The sequence below is a fragment of the Barbus barbus genome (genome assembly GCF_936440315.1).
Source record: "Barbus barbus genome assembly, chromosome: 13".
In the NCBI taxonomy this organism is placed as follows: domain Eukaryota; kingdom Metazoa; phylum Chordata; class Actinopteri; order Cypriniformes; family Cyprinidae; genus Barbus; species Barbus barbus.
This window is the reverse complement of record NC_136741.1, coordinates 30875074-30902155: the sequence shown is the minus strand read 5'-3', so window position 1 is coordinate 30902155 and position 27082 is coordinate 30875074.

Sequence of the window (27082 nt, the reverse complement as noted above, 5' to 3'; positions counted from 1 at the left end):
CAGGGACACGATGACGGCAAAATTATAGTAAGTTACTTGCTATTAGTGTTTAGGAAGAATATATTCATTTAAGATTAATGTTAGATGTCCTATCTCATGTGGGAAAAATTGACAAGGTGCAAACAAAATCTGCCTCAAAGGTTTCAGACTACAGTACATTCAGCAGTATGGAAAATCCATTTTCTTAGTGGTCTGAAATTAGACTCAAAGCAGCCCCGGTCTCCCTAGAACAGACTGTGAAGCATGAAGTCTAAATCCAAATCAAATCTCCTAAAATCCAGTTGCAGTTTTCATAGGTGGACGCAATCCTCCGGGGCTCCTCGTACGTTTCGCTGTTCAACCTCTTAGCCCCATTTTAATTGGGTAATAGGCAAAAAGATGTTTTTACAAGGATCAGAGGAAAAAGCAATCAGACAGAAGTTTCACAGAGTAAGAATAATTAAAACACACTCTTACCTGTTATAAATTGTCTGTTGAAGCATGGAAGTGCTGAATGGACATTTGGAGGGTGTTTAGTGATTTGGGCCATGAAGAATTACAAATCAGCATATCCACTCCAGCAGCTCTCTGTTACAAAAAGTACCATGGTATTAATATATTTTTTGGACATATTACCACAGTATTATTTGATGATACATCACTTTACCATGGCAATGCCACAGAACGTTTTTGTAAGGATATAAGATTGTATATTTAGTCAGATTCTGACAAACTAACTTGTTTGTTTCAAATTCACCATAGTGCCCATCTCCAGTTTTGGTTTCCTTGCCATTTCTACAGTCACTAAAAGGTTTGTGAACCCTTAAGAATATTCTGTATTCCAGCATAAATTTTGTGATCAGATTTTCAGTTAAAGACCCTTACAAAAAGTTTTGTCAAGTGTGCTGTTTGTTAGTAGACTTCTTTTAAACTAAACTAATGTATATATATTCAGTCTACTTCTTAAATACTTCTCAGAAATATACTTCAAATTACACTATATCTGTCTTACACTTGTACTCAATATTTTGCTTTATAAGTATAATTAAGTATTTTACTTGTCTTTTAGTTGTGTTTTCTATTTTGAGTGAGTAGCCTATTAAATACTGGTTCACATAGTTAGTTAGTTTATAGTAAATCAAACATATGTTGAACTGAACCTGATCTTATTGGTACACAGTGATAACCCACAAAGAAACAGATACAAATTATATTAGTAGTATGAAAATATATAAATAGTGAACTATTTACATCATGTTAAGTTCACTTTCAAGTATGCTAACTAGTAGTTAACAAAGTATACTTCAAAGTAAACTTTCATGAACTAAAATGTGCTTCAAGTATTTAACTAGTATTCATTATATCTAAGTTCACTTGTATCGTTGCAGTACTAGTTATGCACTCAAATAGTTTACTACTCTTACACTTGAAGTATATTTAAAAGTATGCTTTCACAAACTAAAAAGTGGGCCAATTTAATACCAATTAGTATTGAAACAGTACACTTACAAGTATGCTACTGGTACATTAATAGTTCTGTACTTACTACAAAAAATTGTGCAGGATTTCAGCAATGATGGCAAATGATTCCACCTGGAGAAGCTGTGTCCTGTTTGAAATCTTAATATCATTCAGATTTCTGTAATTCCATCAAACAAGATGTGCATCACATATTCATCAGATCTATAGCTAATACTTACATATTTTGGTGCTGTTATTTTCCCAAACAACAATGGAGCACTGAAGATAGCAATGTGCTGAAACGTCTGCTTGCTCGTGTCCATCTGTTTTTAACTCGCATGCACTTTGCACTTTTTGCACGAAGCAATTTGTAGTTTTTTGTAGACTTTTGCAATCTTGAGTGGATCCGTGTGCAGTTAGCCAACCTCCTGTTCATTTTCAAGTATCCCATTGGCTCTACACACCTGCAGTGTACAAGGACTTATTTTTTCCTTTTCGGAGCGCTACAATTTTCCCAAATAAGTTTCCCAAACAACAATGTCATGGGATTTTATTAATATTTTTAATAATATGAAACATAATAAAAAGTGCCATTGAGTTTTTAAATTATTTTATAGGAATGATAAGAAGAAAATTATTAAAAGGCAAGAAAAAACAAACAAACAAATAAATAAAAATGAATTTAAAAAATAATTACAAATGTTTATTCGTATTTATTTTTCCCAAAATGATGTCTTGAGACTAAAACTGCACATACAAACAATGGCAGAATTTTCCATTTAACCACGTCTGCTGACTAAGCAATTACACAGCTGAATATTCAGTACCTGCTCTCATCTTTACGAGGCGTGCGAGTGGGTTATTCTCAGATTTACATGAAATCAGCACCTCTGCTGCCCTGTATTCTTCAGTGGTCAAGCCTTCATTTTACAGCCACTTTTTGTAACAGACTTTTAACGACTAACTATATTTTTCTTCGCTGAGGTGGTTAAGCACTGCAAAAGTTTATGAAAGGGAGAGGTAAATTATTTCAGACAGGCGCCTAATAAAAAGGATCTCATAGCTCATATTTCAGCAAGCATTAGTCTATGTTCTCTGTGCTGTGTGCAAGCGAATGAGAAATACCTGATGGAGTTTTGGCTGGTGTGCCGTTTCCATTTATAATGAATGGTTAAATACAGAAGCACCTTATTTTACAGTCTGCCGAGGGGAAAAAAATCATGTTTGATTTATTTAAGTGTCAAATGAAAGGAATAATATGTGTGCACATGCAAAATATAGTACATTTTTACATTTTCTCAAGTAAACAGTGCTTGAGTTGTGCAAAAGTTGTCGCTGTGACACTAGGAGTTGTTAATGTGCTAAATTATATTATTAATTTTATTGCATTGCTTTGGTTTGCACTGCACTGCACACCCAAAAAAAAAAAAAAACTTTATATATATATATATATATATATATATATATATATATATATATATATATATATATATATATATATATATATATATATATATATATATATATATATATATATATACATTTTACTTAAAATTATGCTTTATTTTAATGCATTGCTTTTTGCAACAGAAAAAATGCTAATATTCCCCAACATTCAGTAGAAATATATGACAATTTCATCGGCTTTATGGATTCAGACAGTCAGAGAGAGAGAAAGATAATGTGATGGAGAGATAGAGGAGTGTTTAGGCAAATTTCACTCTTGATTCTTGGAGGGTTTTATGAGGAATCACTGTAACGCTCTCAATTCAGATATGGAGTTAAACGCTGTGGACCGATGGGCGAAACCGCCTCTCTGTGTTTGATCTTTCCAGGGCTGATTTACATTTGCAGAGCGCGCCGCTTAATCTACCCATTTGTCCTATCAAATGAAAGAGCAAAATCAGAAAAAGAGAGGTCAGAGATTTAAAAAGTGGTTTTCAGAGAAGTTTCAAACCAAAAAAATTGATTTTTAGCAGTTTCGTGTTGATGCTAAAACTAGATGTTTATGTTTTATGAAGAAAATGTTGCGTGAATGCAAAACTTGTATTTTGGGTGGTTGCCAGGATGTTGCTATTGAAAAAATGGATGAAGCAGAAAATGGACAGTTTCATGTTGCACTTGAGTCTAGAGAGAGTAATTGATGTTAAAAACTAGAATTGTATGTTTTATGAGGAAAATAAAAAGTGTTTCTTATTGTGCATGAAAAATGTATGTGTTTTGGGTGGATGCCAGGCTGTTGCATGTGCAGTTTTAAGTGTTTTTAAAAAAAAATGCTAAGTGTTTCCTGTTTATGAATGCAAAAATGTTGCTTGTGCATGCAATATATATGTTTATATTTGCAGATATATTTGCATGCAATATGTCTGTCTGTCTGTCTGTCTATCATCTATCTATCTATCTATCTATCTATCTATCTATCTATCTATCTATCTATCTATCTATCTATCTATCTATCTATCTATCTATCTATCTGTCTGTCTGTCTGTCTGTCTGTCTGTCTGTCTGTCTGTCTGTCTGTCTGTCTGTCTGTCTGTCTGTCTGTCTGTCTGTCTGTCTGTCTGTCTGTCTGTCTGTCTGTCTGTCTGTCAGTCAGTACAACAAATTCCTTGTATGTGTAAACATACCTGGCCAATAAAGCTCATTCTGATTATGATTCTGATCCATCTATCTGAATACTGTATAGATAGATAGATTGATTGATACAAAACAACTCAGAAAACCTTTACTAAAGCATTTTTTCTTTACTAAGGTTTTCTGAGTTGTTTTAACATGTTGCTATGCAGTTGCTAGGGGCTTTCTTACTGTCCTTCGTGAACAGATTCATGAAAATGCTATACGTTTTATCTGTTCATTTAACGACCTTCCCTGTAGCTTATTTTAAAAAGATACAGTAATAATGCAAAAAATATTACATTACACACCGCTCCAGAATTATATATGTTCCTGCAGATGCTATTTCTGTCTTTGTGGTTTTGTGTAACCATTCCTCCCCTCTAGTCTTTGTAAGGCTCCCGCTGCAGACGGTTAACAAACGCCTCCTGCGAGGGACTTTGTAGATAGATGCTGTTTTGCCCAGCAGTTTTTCTGGAACAGCAGCCGTGCGCTATCTATACTTCACCAGAAGGCCAGTTCACTGACCCGCTATAGGTTATTTGACGGTTCCACATCTAATATCCCATTACTGTAGAATGTTTCTGTTTCTGCCGCGCTAAATCTGTCATTCTGCCTCTGCCCAGTGTGAACGAGATTTACCATATGGTGCTAAAGGCTGGCGTCTGTCAGCCTGGCAGGGGTGAAGAACTTGAGGTAGCCGTCAAGGGCCTGCAGTGAGGATGTGTCTGTATGTCTGCGCTTATGAGTGTTTGTGTGTGTGTGTGTGTTTCTGAAAGCAGAAGCATCTGTGAGCCAGCGGGGAGCGTGAAGCGGCCGCAGCATGATACAGACAGCGCCGGTCAGCACAGAGTTCTGTAGGTGTTACTCAAGCGCCGGTGGAAACGACGGTGAGTGTGGTTGCAGGTTAGTGAGTGTTAACAGAGTGTTAGTGGCTGAAGGACCATGTAAGTGTTTTTTTGTTTGTTTTTTTTGGCCTTTTTACTCCTCCAGGGCTTTTATCATGTTTTCAATGCCAATGGCAGCCACACAGAAAAGTGTCGAAAAGTGTGTTTCTTGCAAGATGTAAAAGGCCGGTGCAAATACCAGTGCGTTAAAAGCTTTTTATACAAATGTATTTCATCACATGTACTATTTATTTATTTGATTGTTTGTCATGGAAAATAAAAGGAAGGTGAAAAAGGTGGCATCAGTATGGGAGAGAAAAAAAATCATGCTTTGATTAAAAAAAGTATGTCATAATAAAATTAAGATTTTTATTTAATATATAATCTCATAATATAATAATTGTGAGATAAAAAGCTGAAATGATGACATGCTAATTTCAGAATTATTAATTAAGTTTTTCAACTTTTTATCTCATATCAACATTTTAATCTCATATATATATATATATATTACTTTGTCATACTTCCAACTGTTCATTTCATAAATTTGTCTTTTTATTTCATACTTTTGAGTTTATCTCATAATTGTGATTCGATATGTCAGAATTTTGACTTTTCTCATCATCATGATTCGTCACAATTTAGAATTGTAATAATTTTGACTTCATCTCATAATTAATTTTTTTCTCAGAATTTCAAGTTTATCACAGCATATGATAATTTTGTTATGACTTTGTCAGAATTTGGAATTTTCTCATCATGATTTGTGTCATGACTTTTTATTTCATAGTTGATTATCTCATAATTGTGTATTTTCATCTCAAACTTTCGACTTTATCTCATAGTTGTGATTGTCTTATTTTGGCCTTTTTCTCATAATTATGTCAGAATTTGGATTTTTCTAAAAATGTCAATTTGTTATAATTTTGTATCTATATGTTATAATTTCAGCTTTTTAATTTTATAATTCTTATAATTTACCAACGCATGCCTTCATAGACTGGACACATAAATTCATATCAAGACCCATCTAATCATATACTGCTGTGTTTTCATTCCGATCAGCCTTTAAGCAGTTCCACAACCAGCCAAGTTAACCTGATAAATGGACCTGTGCTGGTTTGCGTGTTTAAGCTTGTTTAACAGTGATTGATATCCGGCTCAACCACAATAGATGAGGGCCTGGAAGAGTAATTCAGCATGGAGGGGTTTGTATTGACATTATCATTTGTACTGTTTCTGAGCTGTTCTCGGGTCAGTGAGGGGAGTCTGGTCATTTGTGGTTCCAGTGTTCTTTAAAATGGTCTAAAGAGAGCGAGAACTGATGTTTTGTTTGGTAGAATCTGTATTTAATGACACCAGTTCAGGACAGATATTAAAATCAAAGCATTTAAGCTACAGTTCAAAGGTTTGGGATTGTTTTTTTTTATCTCATGCTCAGCAAGGTTGTATTTATTTGATCAAAAATACAGTAAAACAGCAACATTGTGAAATATCATTACAATTTAAATGACTCTTTTCTATTTTAATGCATATTAAATATTTTTTTTTCCCTTGATGCAAAGCTGATGGGTCAAGTTCACCCTCCAGAGCATTTTTCCCTTCTTTTTCTAATTTTCTATTAATGCCGTATAGCCTTTACTATATTAACATTAAGGAGCAGTAAATTACTGATTAACTGTCAAGATTTCAGAAAGGCTACATTAACAGCAGCCAAAATAGCTGTTTGTCTGTTGGTTTACATTAACGTTAAGCCTGAACAGCCTTGGTGACAGCTGAAAAGTAATATTATTTCAGAGTTATTACATTTTTGATGAAAGATTGCGAGTTATGCAGCTGTCACAATAAGACTAGAAATGTGTATTAGCCCTAAAAAGCTCCTGCAGCATTTGCTTTGATATTTTATTATGTTATATAATGACATCCAGACATGTTTAAGTGAGACTAGAGTGTTAAACTAGTTTTTGGGGGGCCGCTGTACACGTTCAATCTTTTCAGACCTTGATCTCTTCCCTCTTTGAATCTTTGAATTCTTGCCACTGTTTCTCTCTTGGATCAAACTCGCCGTGTATTTCTCCCAGCGTGTGACAATGAGCAATGCTGTGTGACACGAAAATTAAATGTATTGCTTTTTTATGCAGTGCATCGTAGCTTTTAAGATATTGCTTTTATTATTGTAGAATTAGTGCTGCATGCTTTGATGTCTTTTATCTTGGACCACACACATGTGATTGCAGCAGAGGATGCTGGGTAACAGTGGACAGACCATCTAATGTTGCATAACTCCGATAACTACACACACTTATGCAGTCGTGACAAGAAGGCTTGCATCTCCTTTAGAGAGATTCCAGTCTGTAGTGCTTGCTAAGTCAAACATCACAGTACTATTTGCCAATAAGCATTAAAATTGAGTATTTGCATCGTCCAGCAGCATTTGTGCTCTAGACATGAATAATTCCTCCTCCAGGGCTTTTATCATGTTTTCTGTGCCAATGGCAGCCTCATAGAAAAGAGGTTTTGGGATTCTGGTAAATTATAACAGGCAAACAGCACAGCAGCTTTTATACAAATTTCACTTCTGCATTTTTTTTTTTTTTTTTCAATCACGGAAAATAAAAGAAGGTAAAATAAGAGTTACCAATATGGAAGCCCATTTCCACCACATAATAAAAAATATAAATACATATATATATATATTTATTTATGATTACTCATAATTACGACAGCATTTTATAAACTTTCTATCTCATCATTTCAACAATCTCATAATTATAAGAGTATTTCATAGTTTCAACTTTTTGTCACATAATTTTGAATTGTATCTCATAATTATGACTTAGTTTGTCATAATTTTTACTTTTTCTCACAATTATGACTTTACAATATTGAATTTCTCATAATTGAGTTTTTTTATAATTTCAATTTATCTCAGAATTTTGACCTTTATTTTTTATTTAACAATTAAATAAAGAATTTTGATAATTACAAAATTTGTCACAATTTCGACTTTTCATTTTGACTGAATGATACCTCACATCATGTTTCGTGCCACTGCTTTTGTTAACAATAAATAATTTTTCTTAATAAAACAGGACTCGCAGGTGGTGCAGGGCTCTTTTCATGCAAGTTCATAAGAAACTAACCTGCATTATGCGTCGAGTTTTCCATGAATAAGCACCACTCGATTACTTTAAAGTAGATTAAAAAAAATCTAGTGTAAACACTATCCCCCAGTTTCACAGACAAGGCTTAAGCCTAGTCCCAGACTAAAATGTAAGTCTGAGCTGGTTCATCTGAAACAAACTTGCACTGATTGATCTTAAAATACATCAGTGCATTTGTTTTGTCTCAAGATGCACACCAGTAATGTTTTTTTCCAAAGCACGTTTATAAAAATTACTCAAATGTCCTAATTGAACTATGGCCTAATCCTGGTTTAGCCTAAACCCTGTCTGTGAAACCGGGCCTATATATTTTTTTGTTTATCTCTTTTCCATGCTTCAGTGAGTTGTACGCTGAAAGGATTGGTGCTTTTGTTTGAACTGGTCTTCATTACAATACAGTTGCTTTTTATGGGAAACATTTCTAAATATTGAATCAAAGCCAAAGCTGTACAACTCCTTGAACAATAACTTGCATCCAATATCTCTGAAAACAAAAAACGCTACATGTATTCTGCTGTTTATATGCTGTGAAATGCATTACAAACGGTGTAGTTTAGACTGCTGTCTGTTCCCTCACAACTAACCATTGATCACAACATGTCAGCCATTTATATAAACACAAATACATGTGCATGCTCTCGCTTTCTCACACGCAAGCATAAAGACAGGCTCTTGCAGATTTGTGCTTTGGGAGATTCAGAAAATGTTCGCAGCAAAGAAATTTACACAGTCCAATATGGCAAAAATAAATGTTTTTTTCCTCACCAAAATTGGTGAAATATGTATCAGAGAAACATTGCTAATTTATTTTGAGATATATTTAAATGCATGTATTTTATATGTTTTTTAAAATACATTTAAGATGTAATTGGACAGTTTTAAAAATATTGTTCAATGTCTTTTTTTGTGGTAACAGCAAATTACTGTTTTTCCCACAATTTTGACCATGTTTGTACACCGTATCTGCTTGTGTAAACTAAATGTATTAATTCAGCGGACTGCAGTGACTACAGCGACTTACAGAACATTCAAGGATGCATTCAAGTGATCATTAGTGCATGCACATTTACTGAGTATTGGAAATATACATTTAACTTTTTCAACACATTAAAGCCTGATTCAAAACAGAATTCAAACTGAATTGTAATATTTTCTTATTTAATAAAAGCACATTTACTATACATTTCAAACATATTTGAAGAGAAAAAAATATATATTTTGCTGTATGGGCCGAGTAAGAGCTCAGTTTGTGTGTGTGTTTATCGCAAAGAAGCTTTGAATGTCTTTCATCGCGAACAAGTATCTGGTGTGTTCGGTGCCAGTGTCCCAGTGGCGTCTCATAATGATTGATGTTGGCAGCGGAGCAGCTGCTTCATGCTACAGTCTCGCAGGGTGATACTTCCACGCCTGTAAACAACTAGTACTTTTCTCTTCCACTCGTTTGAAAAGCTTGCTGGAATTAGTTTTTGAAACTCTTTGCTTAAAAAGTGTGCTGTGCAAGCTTTCTGTAAAAATGCCACTTGGGCTAATTATTTTATTATTTAATAGATAGTTTATTATTTTGAACTACCGATTGTTGTTCAGCCGATATGGTTGATACTGATGGGCATGCATACTGATATATATATATATGCATGCATATGCACTGGCAATTTTGTCCAAAAATGTCATAAAAAGCCATTTTACTCAGTCTGAACATTTTGACAAAAGCCATTTTTACATAATAAAACAGTATCCTTGAGACAGAGACATGAAACAATCCACACAATTTCAGTGAATTGTCACTTTTGAGGACGTTCTGAGTTCTAAAAGTTCCAGGACTATGTGTTTTCATGCTGTTTTATTTCCAAAGATCAAAGGAATCTTCTTATGAGCCCATAAAGTGGGAAATATTACTTGTAGAATTCATGTCTCCTGAAGGCTGTATGTCTTTCGATCCTTTTGACTGCTGATTCAATAAAGCTAATAAAACTATTATTTCTTAAATGTAATGTACAAAGGTATGCAGAACAAAGTTCTTTACTTGAAGAATTCTGCAACTTTCCCAAGCACTTTGATTACAACATTGAACAAAACCTAGTGAGATGCCTTGCTGTCTACTGCCTACTTAAGGCACTGACTTAACTTATAAAGCAATAACAAAAATGTCACAGCATACAATGTTGGTCAAAAGTTTGGGATAATTAAGATTTTATAATGCTTTTGAAAAAAGCCTCAAATAATGATTTTTGAAGGATCATGTGACACGAGTGGAGTAACGATGCTGAAAATTCAGATTTGAGCACAGTGATAAATTACATTTTACAATATATTATATTTTAAATTGTAAAATGTTATCATTTTCACTGCATTTTTTAAATCAGATAAATGCAGCCTTGTTGAGTAGAAGATTTCAAAAACAATAAAACATTGAAATTACTCCAAACTTGACCAGTATAGTTCATGCCGCTTTTTTAATAGCCTGTGCATTGACAATGCCTTAAAGGAAAATGCCAAAAATGTAAATTCTGTTTTATTTGAGCTATTTTTGTCTATACTATGTGACTTTGACTTGACAGTTTTTATTGAATGGGCAAAACACAAAGAAAGTCCATGAAAGAAAGTAGAGGTTTGGAATGACATGAATAATTTAATTTGTGTGCATTTTTAAAGCTGCGCATGTCAGCTCTCTAGGTTTTGGAACGGAGCAGCACCTCAAACCCCCTGAAATCCAGAACACCTGCCCGAACCGATTGGGAAAGGTGTAGTTTCTCCTCACGAAAGCCGTTCTGCTCTCCACGCTCTCTGTCCAGCAAAGGTGCTAAATTGATTGGGACTCAGGTTTAATCGTCCGCCGTTTTCTGGAGGGCTTTCGAAGGCTTCCTCCTTTTCTGCCCCATCCGGATCGGGGAGGGGAGGAGAGATAAGCCGGTGAAATCTGGCCTTTCTCCCTGCATAGGCTCTCTGCTCCTAGATAATTCCCCTCTGGAGACGCATTCAAAGCAACAGGACTTAGCCGGGCACACAGAGCGGCTACGCTGGGGGAAGCATGTCTCACAAACACTCTTGCAGATGAATTGCTTAATCAGAGGTAAATTGCTGGGAGGATGTGGAGGCCTATAACGGGATTGGTTTGTTGAAGGGAGCACAAAGCGGGTCCTTCCTCCAAGATTAAAGCAGAAAATGTGACCTTCACACACCGAGACGAAGCTCTACAGTAGTTCAAGACCTCGAGTAATACGACCAGCACGGCGCAGGCTAGCATTAGCTTCTGCCATATCTGACAGACATGCTTTCTTTTGTCATTCTGCAACATAAAATAGCCTTGTAAAGTAAATGGAAATGATTAGTTTTCAAGGTGTTTTTAATAGTCAAAACATATTTTCAAAAGAAGGTATTTGAGAGATATTCAGCTGTCCACATAAACAAAAAAGCTATATAATAACTTTTTAAAAATGTATTTCAGTTTAAATATCCAGTACATTATTTCATTTTAATTGCTGTTTGTACAAATATGTGGTAATCAGAAAAGTACCATAGTATGGTCAAATGTTTGAAAGATTTTTTAATAATAATAATTGAGTAGCAATTATGCATATTACAATGATTTCTGAAGGATCATGTGACACTGAAGACTGGAGTAATGATGCTGAAAATTCAGCTTTGATCACAGAAATAAATTACATTTAACTATATGTTCACATAGAAAACAATTATATAAAATTGTAATAATATCTCACAATATTACTGTTTTTGATGTATTGTTATCAAATAAATGCAGCCGTCTACAAGTAAAATTATCTGCCAGTCATTTTGCTTATCTAGTAAATGCATCTTAAATTAAGATTTTTTTAAAGATATTTTGAAACAAGACAAAAATACAAAGGTAAGCCATTTTTTTTGCAGTGTATAAAATAACACTGCAATGAATTCTCAATATTTCTTGATGTGTTATATCAAGAGATAATGGGGATTTAAAAAAAACACTGTTTATATCAATAATGACAGAAATCAAATACTAAATGTTTTGCAGTATTGTGTTTTTTTTTATTATTATTATTTATTGGGTTTATATCATGATTGTGGTATCTAGTAAATTGCTGCAGTATTTATTATTTTATAGTAGTTTATTTTTTGTCTTATTAGACTGCTTTGCATATATATTTTTAGCACATTTAATTCTCTCTTTTTTGTAGTTGTATAGAGCACAGTGGCTAGAAAACATAAACAGGCTGGAAAACAACAGCAACAACACCAAAAAAACATAATAAATTAGCCATTTTTATTGAGTTGAATGTGAATTCAAATGAGAGACAGTACTTTTTTGCAAGTGTATGTAGATAATTTTTTTTTTTTTATATTGCTTACATTTGTGGATGATATACATGATTATTGTGTTTCAAGCTCATCCAGCTTTAGTTTCTTTCATGCTCTTTTTTCCAGGCAGATTAATATATGTGTAAATTTCTCTTTCAGTCGTGCCGAGAGTGGCTCGTACCTCACTGAAGTGTTTACCCTCCTCATTTGACACCTTGACAGTCAGTCTATCTGAAATATCTCTCTATTTGCATTTGATTTCAAAAACACTCGTCTCTGTTCTTCTCATTTGCAATCACATTGTCTGACACACTTCCAGAGTTTGTAACTAGACCCGAGCAAAACACTCAAAGAAGCCATAATTGAATATAATTTCAAAAGCTAAACGTCCTCCGTGTTCCTCGATCCATGCGCAGGTAGCAGATGGTGAGGTGAAAACCCAATCCACTGACTTTTGGCTCTGGATGCAGGATAGAGGACCAGAAGAAGATGAAGGCAACTTTGATGTCTCATTCAGCGTCCGTTTGATGTCACTCCGTTATCCAGGAGCAAAGATGGATTCGCTGGTAAGAATTTGCAAAAGCAGACAACTGATCTTTTGAAGAAGTGCAGCTTTAAAAGGCTTTGTGCCTGCCATATCTTAATGGAGACATATTTTCACTTGTTCACAAATTGGGTGTTTCTTCAACTACAGACACTTTTACATCCCAGGGATTTATTTTTTTATTCAAACTGACAGATTTCAACATGTTTTTCTTTTTTTTTGATTTATGAAGGCCACATTAAACCGTCTTGGAAATGTTTTTACTACCACTTCATCTTTTTTTTTTTATGTATAGATTTTATTTTTTACTTTTTCCCTCTTCAGACTTTCAGTCTCATCAAATATTCATTATTGCATATAAAAATATTCTCTCCATAGAGTTGAATGCATTAATGATTGTTGACTTAAGACATGTGAAAATCCTTAAGGCATGACCAAACCTTCATATACCTAAAGAACAATGTAGACATGATCACAGCTCAGAAAAGTGCTTTAACAAAAATGCAAGCTCCACATTTCAGCTTTTAAAGCATGCGGTACAATCAGAACTTTCCTATGCATGCATTTTAACAAAATAAAGCATACGATGCAATTGGTTTCTTTGGTAATTGACGGTATGGGTTAATCCTAAATCTAACTAGGTGAACTAGTAAAAACAGATCAGCACACTGTTCTGTTCAGAATCGACTGCATTAAACATAGTATTTTATTTGTATTTCAGTTTAAGGGAATTAACTTGCAGGCTTTGGAGAACGAGTATGCATTGATATGGAGATTGTGGAGTGTTTGTGTTGAAAGATGACTTATTGTTTATTGATGGTCGATTGAAAGTGGCCAACTCTGCTTTTCTGCTCAAATCTGATTTCTTTCTTATTTTCTTTACTTATTGTTGATGCTCAAGTGATTCACGTGGCCTTTAAATGTGACCCATATCAGACAGGCGGTGGTCCAACATTTTTATGTATTTATTTTTTATATTCAGCATTTTTTTATTATTATATATTTTACAGTTTAGAAATGTTATATTTATATATTTATAAGTAAAACGTTTATTTTATTTCAGTTAGCATTTTGATTTTATTTCAAGTAAAATAAATCAATATTTATTTTAGTTAATTATAATGAACCCTATCACTTTACATGTAGCATATAGTGATCATGTTGGATTTTTTTTAATTACATTTACATTTTATGTTAAAAAAAGTCCAATCAAAATATTTGAATAATTGTAAGTAGAAGAGATATTAACATCACTGTTGTTAAACTTCTGTTAAAGTTTTCATTATTCATAATTTATGAATTATATATTTCCTAATAGAAAAAGTATATGAATTTAAAAAAAACTTAATATATTAAACTTAATACGTATTTTATTTAATGTTAAAATCTTGTGTCTTAACCTTAATGTGACCTGTCAAAACAGACCTGCAATCCATTTATGAGAACTGGGCTTTAAGGTAAACAGAATTGTTGTTTTCAAATAATCTATAAGCTATTTTTAATAACTAATTGTACAGTGACAGTGAATGCATGTGTGTTTTCTTGTATGCAGCACTCGAGGTAATGTGGAGGTAAGAAAACGAGTGAGAGGAAGGACAGGCCTTGTTTTAAGTCTGACTCTCAAACTGAGACAAATGAGGACAGGAGGCTGGGAATCATTGTAATTTATTTTCTTGGGTTTTCTTTCTGCTTTTATTGATGGCAGATCCAATTAATCCGTGGGGAGATGGTACGAGAGAAGCTGCAGCCGACACAAAGATGAAGCTTGTTTTACCTCAGATCATGGCAAACTGAAACATTTGTCTCCTGAGCACTCGTCGTCTTCTCTCTCGTGTTCTTCTGCAGAACCGGTTTCATCCCAGGTGACAGAATCCGCTTCGACAGACGAAGGCTTTTAAACACCGCTGAAAAATTACTCGGCACGGCAGGTGTTTGCTGTTTGTTTTCAATCCCCATTAGTCTCTTCAGGTAAGACTCCTTCCTCCATTCAGTGAGGAGAGACGCTCAAGACTTCTGTGTGTGATGTGCAACTCAAACAAACTGTTGTGAAGGGTGTTTTCAACATAAATAGAAAGTTTTTTTGTACTTTCCTTCAAACAGTCACTTTACTTGGAATTAGATAATAGCTGTTAACAAAACTTATTTTTTTGGGTTGTCTCTTAATTAGAAAGTACAGTCAAGGACAGTTGCTTACCACTAAGTCATACACCTGAGAGAGTTATTAATAACATCCTTATTATAGATATGTTTACGTACAAAATCCATGTTTAAATTGTTATAATGGTAATAAATGCAATGTTATTTTATTTTATTTTATTTTATTCAGGAAAAAAAATCTATTTTACATTTAAGTAGAAATGTCAATCAGTCACTGGTAAAACATGCTATAATATAATGAATGTTTTGCAATATTAATTTCGTCACAATGCACAGCTATTTTTGAATGGTCTTAATGAAGAAATATGCTTTTTTGCTCTCAGAATTGTGTGCTTGTGTAGGTATAGCAAGTTATTTATTATTTTTATAGATTTTTTTAATCTATTATTTATTCTTATTTTTTAGGAAATACTCATTTTTGTGCAAAAGGAGTTGTCAATATATTTGGTTTGCTATCCTCGAATGGAGAAAGTCTTAACATTTTTAATTATTATATCTGCTAAATGTTTATCGTATGTTTTTATTTTTAAGAGTACCGTAACATATGGATGACTTCTAAAGATATGGACTAAAAATGTTTTTTTACACAAATGAATTTTATACATTTAATATAATATACATATTACTATACTTTTACAGTACATACAGTACATATTAGACCAGAAATTGTCTTTCTTTATTTCTTTGATGATAGCGGTTATGAAATTCACTATGAAGAAGACTTTTTAAGTCAGACATGAATACAACATCAGTTGATTTCTTTGACACTCACAATGTGAGAAATTCCATCGGTGTCATTCTGATGCTGATTGTGAGATGGGACCCATAATGGGCCTGAATCGCTTGTGGGATAAAGAGCAGCCAAATTCTTTTTGCCGACCTTAAAAATGTAAAGGAAAGGCCAAGTGTCTGTGGAGTTTGTAGTGCTGCTGAGGACCAGCACATTCAGCAAGGTCCAGCTCTAAAGCCACAGCTTTATAAAGACAGGATGAGCACTTTCCATGCTAAACGCCGCCTCCGCTAGCTCTGCCTGCTCAACCCAAGGACAGGCAGTGCAGCCTCTGTATTTGTAGTTGGATCCGAACAAAACTCCCGCTGTTCAGAGAGGGCACGCCGCTGAATATTGATTATTCGACAGCTTTAGATCAATGGGACAGAATCGGGTGTGAAGGGAATCTCTGGAGAGCCAGGAATACATTTTTAACATCCTTATTATAGATATGTTTACGTACAAAATCTATGTTTAAATTGTTATAATGGTAATAAATGCAATAAAATTAGAGAGAAAACACCAGCAACCACATTTTCTGTTCTGAAAACAGCTTTGCAACACCCTGGCAGCATTACAGTATTTTTCCAGCATACATTTTTAACATCCTAAAGATGCATATATTTATGTAAAAAAAAAAAAAAAAAAAAAAGAGTTATCTCAAATGAAGTATATTTTATACATAAATTGATGTTTAAAGATATATAACAGTAATGAATGTAATAAAAAAACATTTAACTAAAGAAAAACATAGTAATATGTTAGAAGAATTGTTTTGCTATTATTATTAATAATGCTATTATTATTACTTATTTAGAGAGAAAATGCCATGCTACCACAAATCAATGCATTCAAAAAATACTCCGAAGTCCGAATAGCTTAACAACTAGAATTGTAGCATTTGAATTAAAACGGATGTGAAGGGGATCGCTGGGAGGCCAGGCAAAAAAACAAAAAAAAACAAATTGTATTTTTTACATCCTTAAGATAGATATATTTATGTAAGAAACTTGAACTATATGTTAAATTGAGTATATTTCATACATACATTTACCAAAGTCTAGTGACGTTTGTTTAGATGGATATAATGTGGGTAGAAATTGGTGTGAAGGGGATTGCTGGAGGGCCAAGCAAATATGCAGTAATTACCAATAATGCCTTGCAAAACTATTTTTTTAAGTATTTTTTTAACATTCTTAAATTGTATCTTAAATTAAGTTTATTTTAAACCTAAATAGACCAACATCTAGTGATGCTTAAGTTTGAATTGATTTAACAGTATAATCAGTGTAATACAATGAAAGAAAAACACAAATCTCAAATTAATTAGAGTTGTTAGGCCCAATTTCCTTCCTTCTGCAAACACAAAATCATGCAAACACTGATGTAATTGATTGCCTACACAAACCCTGTGTATTTTCTGCTCATGTTTATAGTAACAAATGCATTGCTCTCTACATTTTTCTTGTCACAGACTTGATTTGGCACGCTTCTCTAACCTGGGCCAGGCTGGGCTAAACTGTGTCTAGCCGTGGTCTCGGCGGATTGTTGTTGGAATCAGGAGGGTCTTGCGGTAAACATGCGGCTCTCAGCGTGTCCCGGCTCTGCGCTTTGAAGCTCTGCTGTGTGATGGCTGGCAGCACTACACACGGCCACCAGACAGGAGTTTATGCTAAACGTGTTTTCCAGCGTAAAATCACTTTGTAGTACTTGCTGCTGCTTCCCTTGAGTCTCTGCATTCGAGAGCAAATGCTAATGGAAAGTAAGCGATGCAGTAAGTTGCTTATGCGTCAAATAAACATGGATGGTACAAAAAGCAGGTTTAAGAGATGTTGCAAGAAAACATAATTCCAACTCATGTATTTTTATGTCTCTGGTAAAGTATTTTAGTTTATTAAATTCAGTCTACTGAAATATAAAACAAAATAATAATTGGTGGATAGTGCACAAGATCCATAGATTTTCACCTTTCAGTTATTTTCTAAAATTTTTGTGTGTGTGTCTTTTTTTGTCTCCAGTAAAGGACCACTGTTGACCATCAATAGCTTTGGAGGGAATCTATTACAGGCTGCCCAAGGCTGAAGTATTAAACAAGGTGAATAATTACTTCTTACTTCATTCGTAAGCATCCGTTCTATAGAAGTACCAGGTGTTTGACCCTCAGAGACTCAGAGATGTTTGTATATGTTGTATAATACTTTATATTATTGCATTTCTATGCCTAATAATGGGAAAAGGTTCACATGCAATGAAATTTTGAACTTGCATAATTTGAGACCACTTTTCTGAGCGTCACAAAAATGTGATATTTCTTTTTTAGCTGTTTTTCATTAGTATCTTGTTAAAATGCACATTTAAAATATGTTTGGATGTGAGTATTCATTACATTATTTAATAACGAAATTATGTTTGTGTTGTGAATTCAGAACTTACACTTAGTATATAAAAAATAATGGCACAATTTTGCAATCCTAATTTATTTATTTTTTTTCAAAATTGTACTTTAATGGAAATTTTGCTACATAGTTTTTTTTCCAAATTATACCCAGATGTAACTAATATCATCCTAAAAAACAAACAAAAAAACCCCAATAATGCTTGGGTTTCAAGCAACACATTTAAAAACATTAAGAACAGCTTAGCAACACCCTGGCAACCCTAGAATTGTGGCATTGAGTTTTGCATTTACATTTTTAGCTTATTATTTACAATTGTAAAATGTAAATATAAAGTTATAGGTATCATAATTAAGACCATCATAATGACAATAATTGAATGCATTGTTGCAATAAACAAAAATCTAATTGCATTGGCAACTTTTAAATCAGTGTTAGTAGAAATGGGTGTGAAGGGGACCCCTGGAGAGCTAGGCGAACATAACTACCAATAATGCCTTGTAAAAATTATTTTTCTATTAAATATTTTTTTCCAGTATACATAAAAATCCTTAATATAAGACACATTTATGTAAGAAACTTCTATTATATATTTTAAAAAACAACAGCAACATCATGTTGGAAAAATAGCATTGCTTTTATTTAGAGATGTGTTACATTACACTGGGAACTTTGTGTATAACATCATGAGGCATCTACAGCAAGCAGAGGTGAGTTTAGATGTGTGCAATAACAGATTTGCGGTAAAAAAGGCCTGTAACCACCATGACTGCTGTACACCAAATAGTGCCTCAAATGGCTCAAAAATAAAACTCTAATTGCTCTGGAACATTTCTTGCTGACATTTGTCACACAAAACTACAGCATGTTCACAGTGTCTGCAATGCAGCTGTGCTTGAGAGGAGTGAGAGAATCTAGAAAAACATTTCTCAGAACATCTGTAAAACATCAATACAGTTTCAGACGTGCTCCTCAGGAGTCTGTGGTTGATCAGCAGCCTTAAATTGAAGAAAGGAAGCGTTTTCAGAGGGAAGAGTGAAGCTTAATTGAACTGTTTCACCTTGTGAAATGCACACGGCTGGGATTGACAGCGGAGGGTCAGGGAGGCTGTGAGAAGTGGAAGGAAAGATGGAATACTTTATTAAAGCAGTTCCTCTCATTCCTTCTTACCCAGGTGGCTTTTCTTTTCTGAAATGCAGACCTGAATAGTGGAGAACTAAGACCAGAAATGGTTTCTACACAAGTGCACAGTGTAGACATCAATGCTTGGTCAAGGAATTGCAAGCATGCAGCCTCGTTTTACATTCTTAACGTGTGATACAGTGGTGTTTCCTTCAAATATCTGTGCCATTAACCTGTAAGTAAACCATATTCTTTTATTCTTTCTGTGGCTGTGTTTAAAATAGAGTATTAGCTTACCTAATGCATACTGTGTATACTGCAACCTACTTAAAAGAAACAGTATGCAGAATGCTAAACATTCAAACAGTAGTGTGCTATTATCATGTCCCCTTGTTATGTTGCATGCTTGTCCTTAATTTTTAGGAAATTAGCATCCCATTTTTTAATAATGTAGTTTCATGTAACGTATCTGAGTGAATAATAATGTTGAAACAGTGGTTGATATTATGCAGGTTATCGGTTCCTTCTGTGAAAAACAACATACAAGCACTGAAGTTGTAGCCTAAATATCATTATTTTTCATTCATTGACAAACACAAAAAGCTTTTTAAGCAATTATTTTTAAATAATGTGTAATTGATGCATTATCATATACTTATTATATACTAAATAAGCATTTTCTGATGGGTGTTGTAGCTATTTTTTCATCAGTATTGCACAAAATATGTACAGACTAAACTGTACTGTCAATATATTTACATATATATTATACATGATTGACAGAAGTTGAGGCTCAAAGAAAGTTTCCTGCTGGTAATTACAACATTCCCTCATGAGCTGAAGGCAGAATCACTTCCGCTTCATGCGTCACAGTGTGAAATGTCGCTTTGCATTATGGCACACAGTAATTATAATAAGTATATTCTGGTCAGTATGACAGAATGTCCACTAGTTAGTCAGTGTGAACAGAAAAAGTGCATAATATTTGCAGACTGTATATTCTACTGCACAGATGCGAGCATGAATAAAGTACAATGCCATTCTGATCATCTTTCTTTCTTTCTTTCTTTCTTTCTTTCTTTCTTTCTTTCTTTCTTTCTTTCTTTCTTTCTTTCTTTCTTTCTTTCTTTCTTTCTTTCAGCTCTCTGTCTCTCTCTCTCTCTCTCTCTCTCTCTCTCTGTCTCTCTCTCTCTCTCTCTCTCTCTCTCTGTCTCTCTCTCTCTGTCTCTCTCTCATCTCTCTCTCTGTCTCTCTTTGTCGCTTTGCATTATGGCACACAGTAATTATAATAAGTATATTCTGGTCAGTATGACAGAATGTCCACTAGTTAGTCAGTGTGAACAGAAAAAGTGCATAATATTTGCAGACTGTATATTCTACTGCACAGATGCGAGCATGAATAAAGTACAATGCCATTCTGATCATCTTTCTTTCTTTCTTTCTTTCTTTCTTTCTTTCTTTCTTTCTTTCTTTCTTTCTTTCTTTCTTTCTTTCTTTCTTTCTTTCTTTCTTTCTTTCTTTCTTTCAGCTCTCTGTCTCTCTCTCTCTCTCTCTCTCTCTCTCTCTGTCTCTCTCCTCTCTCTCTCTCTCTCTCTCTGTCTCTCTCTCTCTGTCTCTCTCTCTCTCTCTCTGTCTCTCTCTCTCTCTCTCTCTCTCTCTCTGTCTCTCTCTCTCTCTCTCTCTCTCTCTCTGTCTCTCTCTCTCTGTCTCTCTCTCTCTCTCTCTCTCTGTATCTCTCTCGCTTTCTCTCAGTGTTGATAAGGTATGTCTGATGGCCTGAGGGCCCCGTTGGGTCCCTGTAGTGGCTGATAAAGGCTCCGTTGGGCTCCAGGCGTCCACAGATTTCACACGCAGAACTTCCTTCGTTCAGCACAGATTACAGCACTATTCCCAGGTCTAGGCCACGTGAACTGGCGATTACAGTTCATTTCCAGACAGGTGAAAATGGGTTTACATTCAGAGAGAGACAGAAAACAATCGCCTTCTTCAGCTCCTCTTGTGTGAAGCGGCTTCATTAGAGACGTAAGCCTTTATGAAATGCTAATTTACAGCGTCTCTCTATCATTTGTTTCCTAGAATCAAGATCCTTTCTAAATATCCAGGCAGTCTGTAAATATTTGAGCAAACGGATGTGTTTGAATTACTTAAAGTTCACAAATCCGGCCTGCTCGAGAAGATCTGATTGAAAATGTACTCTGTTTAATTTGGTTATGTTTGCAAGGAGCATTTGCTCAAGAGGAATGCGCTGCGTGTAGCTCTGATTATAAATTCAAACGAAGTCGAGGGAGAAAAATTTCATCTTGCGTTCGTCTCTGTTTAAAGTGGGTGTCAGGATCAACTCATGTCACTTCACGACATCTCGTGATTTTATTTTATTTTGTAGCTGACATTGTTAGTCCCTGTAGAAAGACACGCTGTTTACTCTGCAACTCAAACAGAATAACTATTTTCTGCATATATTCTGCATACCTTGGTTGTAACGAGTGGTTATTTGAGTTACTGTTGCCTTTCTATCATCTCTAACCAGTCTGCCCATTCTCCTCTGACCTCTGACATCAACAAGGCATTTTCGTCACACAACTGCCGGACCATTTTTCGGACCATTCTCTGTAAACCCTAGAGATGGTTGTGCGTGAAAATCCCAGTAGATCAGCAGTTTTTTAAATACTCAGACCAGTCCATCTGGCACCACAACCATTCCACGTTCAAAGTCACTTAAATCCCCTTTCTTCCCCATTCTGATGCTCGGTTTGAACTTCAGCAAGTCGTCTTCACCACATCTAGATGCCTAAATGCATTGAGTTGCTGCCATGTGATTGGCTGATTAGCAGTTTGTGTTACCAAGCAATTGAACAGGTGTAAGTGGCCGGTGAGTGTATATGAGTTCTATCAACATTAATGATCAAAATCCCAATTTTTAATTCATTGTGATCAATATTATATTACATAAATATTATTGATTATGACCATAAATTATAATATAGTATGATGTTATATCTATATCTATATATGTTGAAAACGGTTGTTTAAAATTTTAAGTAAGCAAGATTAAACAAAATAAATAAATTTTAAATTCAACAAAGATGCATTAGATTGCTTGACAGTATGACATTTGTAATGTTGCAAAATATTTCTATTTCAAGTAAATGCTGTTCTGTTGATCTTTTTATTCATCTAAGAATCGTGGGAAAAAATGATTACAGCCCACCCCACCCCAAAAAAAACCCCAGTTAATGAGCCATTATTAATAAATGAGCACCAAAACTGATCTGATGACAATTATATATAATAATCAGCATGTTAGAATGATTTCTGAAGGATCATGTGACACTGAAGACTGGAGTAATGATGCTGAAAATACAGCTTTGATCACAGAAATAAATTGCATTTTAATATATATTCACATAGAAAACAGTTATTTTAAATTGCAATAATATTTCACAATATTACTGTTTTCTGCATTTTTAATCAAATAAATGCGGCCTTGGTCAGGCTTTAAAATAAATAAATAAATAAGCTCTCTCTCTCTCTCTCTGAACTGATATCTGAATGTACTTGCACCTGAACTATATAAACTAAACTATACAGTGCATTATATTATTCTTTATTCTTTTTTATTCTTTTCTTATTTTTCATCTAGCAAACTCAACCAGAGCTCAGCGGAGAAGGCGGCTGCGGTTGAGAGTCAAGAGCCAGAGACTGAGCGATCTGACATGATCAAAACTGGCTGAGAGGTGAAGCTTTAACGCTTAGAAACAGATCAGAAAGAAAGAGAGAAATGCCACGGTCAACTGACTTAAACTTTCAGTTCGTATTGCAGTGAGAGAGGCTTGGTGCAAACGCTGAAGCCATTTTTGGATTCTGTTTTATACTTTCATATTGTCTCTCCTCTAAAAGGAATAAATAATACACCGAAGTGCATGAAAAAAGAATGAGAAAACTCTTGTGAAACTCAAGTGCAATCTTCCATCCGCTGCTTCTTCGACCATCCAGCACATCAACGCATGTTCGTCTGAGACATGAGCTCAGATGTCATCGGCTCTTGCGTGTTTTGCAGGACAGCTAAAATGGATGTGAAAATGGATGGTCGCAGCGTCTGTGAAATGCGCTCCTTCCGTGTCATCCAAGCAGATTGTGCGGTTTATTCTTGTCAAAATTCTCAACCAAACCTGGAATTAAGAGGTGGTCTTCAGAGCATCGCTCACACCGCTGCTGTGGCTCTTGGAGATTTACACAACCACAAACTTTAAAAGTAGAAATAGATGTTTAGATGAGAAAGACAAAGCACACGGGTTTGGGACGACAGCTCACTGTCAAACGCAAAATCTGAATTTTGTGGCTTTTAGTCCAAGTCTGTACACTGTGAAAATTATTTTCAATATATATTCATATTAATGCAGATGTACATGATTTTATTTATATACTACCACACAATTTCATGTTGATTTCAATGCATTTCTTTGTGATTGTGAAATATACTAGCGAAGTTAAAACTGATTCTACATCAATTTCTTTTCAATGTGGTTTTGAGGCAGTTTAACCCTCTGGTGCTGAAAGATTTTATGTTTTGGTTTTTAGAATATTTCACTTCATTGGAAGGAATGGGATAAAACTTGGTAAAGCTTTTGGCACATTCTTTGTGAAACACATACACACACTCACACACACACACACACACACACACACACACACACACACACACACACGTTGGTTTTTGTGGTTTATGGGGACTCTCCATAGGCGTAATGGTTTTTATACTGAACAAACTGTGTGTGCTATTGCCCTACACCAACCCTACACCTAAACTTAGCCCTCACAGGAGACTTTGTGCATTTTTAGATTTTCAAAAAAACACCATTTAGTATGTTTTTTAAGCCTTTTGAATTACGGGGACATAGGCAGTGTCCTCATAAACCACCTTCATATTGTAATACCTCTGTCATACCCATGTCATTATACAAATTTGTGTCCTCATAAACCACATAAACATACACACACACACACACACACACATACATGCATACACACACACACACACACATACATACACACACACACACACACACACACATACATACACACACACACACACACACACACACATACATGCATACACACACACACATACACACATACATACATGCATACACACACACACACACACACACACATACATACATGCATACACACACACACACACACACACACACATACATGCATACACACACACACATACACACATACATACATGCATACACACACACACACACACACACATACATACATGCATACACACACACACACACGCGCGCACACACACACACACACACACACACACACACATACATACACGCATACACACACACACACACATACACACACACACACACACACACACACACATACATACATGCATACACACACACACACACACACATACATACATACATACATACATGCATACACACACACACACACACACACACACACACACAAACAAAACATGAATATGATTCAAAAAAGGTTAACCATCCTGTAAAAAACACTTAGACCGTATTGTAAATGGATGGGAAGTGCCCAAACAAGATCTTACTGAAAGATACATTTTTTGCAATATCAACTTCAGATCTGGAACATAACTTTCACACTAGATTTATGGCTTTGAATTTTGAATGCAGTAAAAGATGTTTTGGAAAATTAACATTTCATAAAAAATGTAAAACTAGTATTTTTGTGCATTTTTAATAATAATAAATGCAAACTTCCATAATTTGATTTAAATACTTCGGCTATAAGTTAATAAGTTATTATTATTTTTTTTTTAAAAGAGACCAATCTTAAGTCTGTCCTCCAAATCATTCAAAATTCATAACACTTTAAGTTGGAAATTTCATTTTCAGATCCATGCTTAAAAACAGGTTAACAGGTAATAATCCTAACTATTCAAAAACACAATTTAGTACTATAAATACCATAAAAATACAAAATATTAAATGAAAATATTACGAAACTGAAATAGCACATATTGTATTTAATTGAAAAAAGTAATTTTTGATTGCCACATGAGAAGCACTTGTTAATGTATTTCCAAAAATGGACAAAATAGCTTTCATGCACATGTACAGGCTTTCTCTTATAAGCTAAAAGCCAAAATATATTGATGACATCATCTTCACTAAATTTATCCAATCAAATGTTCTCTAGAAGGAGAACTCCACCTCCTCCACTCATCTGTTTCAACTTCCTGTTTCAAAAGGAAATAGATAAGCACAGGTAATACCACAGTATTCTTAAAACTATTTCTGGAGTTTGTGCTTATTTGTTTTCCCTGAGGTCTACTTAATCTTAATTAAGGTTTCTTGCACCAGAATTGTAACTGTGTATTTTAATGAACCCTCACTGACTGACTCTCAGAATTAAACAAGCTGTTTTTTGTTATCGTACCTTGAGGACTTCTATGTAAATGCTCTCTGTTGTGACTGACTGACCTCTTTTTCTTTGGTTATCTGTTTGAGGTTTGTCATCGGGTCTAACAGAGCTTGTGCTGCTCATCCTTTCAATGACTCTTCTGTCAAAGTTTGTGTGCAGATTCAAAACATCAAGCCAATCTGATGCTGATGAGGCCAAATGCCAAGCGTTAGGTAAGTTTTAGTTTTACTCTGGTATGACAACATTTGGTTATGAGGTTAAACAGAAGCAAGAATTTAAAGACCAATTACAATACAGTATATGCAAATAAAAGCACAAAATCTGTCATTTTAGTATTATTTATATACCGTTTATTACTTTAGCACTATTACTATTTTGAATAAACTTTTTCAATATTTTGAATTAATACTTTGAATAATTTCTTTTAAATATTTTTAATTTTCATTTGTTTGATGTTTCATAATTTTGTTATGTGCTTTGGTAATTTGTTCATATTTTCAGTTTTCATTTTAATTTTAGTTAATTTTTAATTTTGTTTTGTGCTTTTGACATTTTTTATTAGTTCTCAGTTTTTTTTAATATATAAGTTAGCTTTCTTTTATTTTTAAATCTTTTTTTTTTTATTAATTTCCAGTTCATTTTAGTGCTTCAGCTTATTTCAGTTGACAATGCAACATTTCTATTTCATTTTCATCTAATATTTATGTTTTATTTATTTATATTTTATACTTAATATTAGTTTTAGTTGAAGATAATGTAAATGCAAATGTAACATTCCTGACAGTTAGATTTATAACTTTTAATGTTCAGTTTCTTAAAACACCTTTGAGGCTGAAGTTCAATTAGTTTAAACAAAACTAACTAGATTGTTTTGAGGGCTGCCAGTACAGAGCTGATACACAGGTTGTATTTTTGGAGGTCGCTGTGATTTTTCCAAGTAAGACATGTTCCTGGATCAACATTACTGTCCAAAGATACAGACTTAACCCAATCCCTACCTCTAAACCTAACCTTACCCATAATTTATTCCTAAAATCAGTGGGAAATGATAGCTGATTAACAGGGGTGTAGAAGCACCTAACCCTGATCATGTGCCTAAAACTGAAATTTCCTGAAAGGTTATCCCTCAGTTTTGATTGGTTGATTGGAATGTTGATCCAGGAACATGTTGTACTTGGAGAAATCACGCTCACCATTTTTAGACTAGATAGTTTGAGATCCGAAGGCAGAGAAAATTATCTTTACTGTAAATCGTACATTTCAAT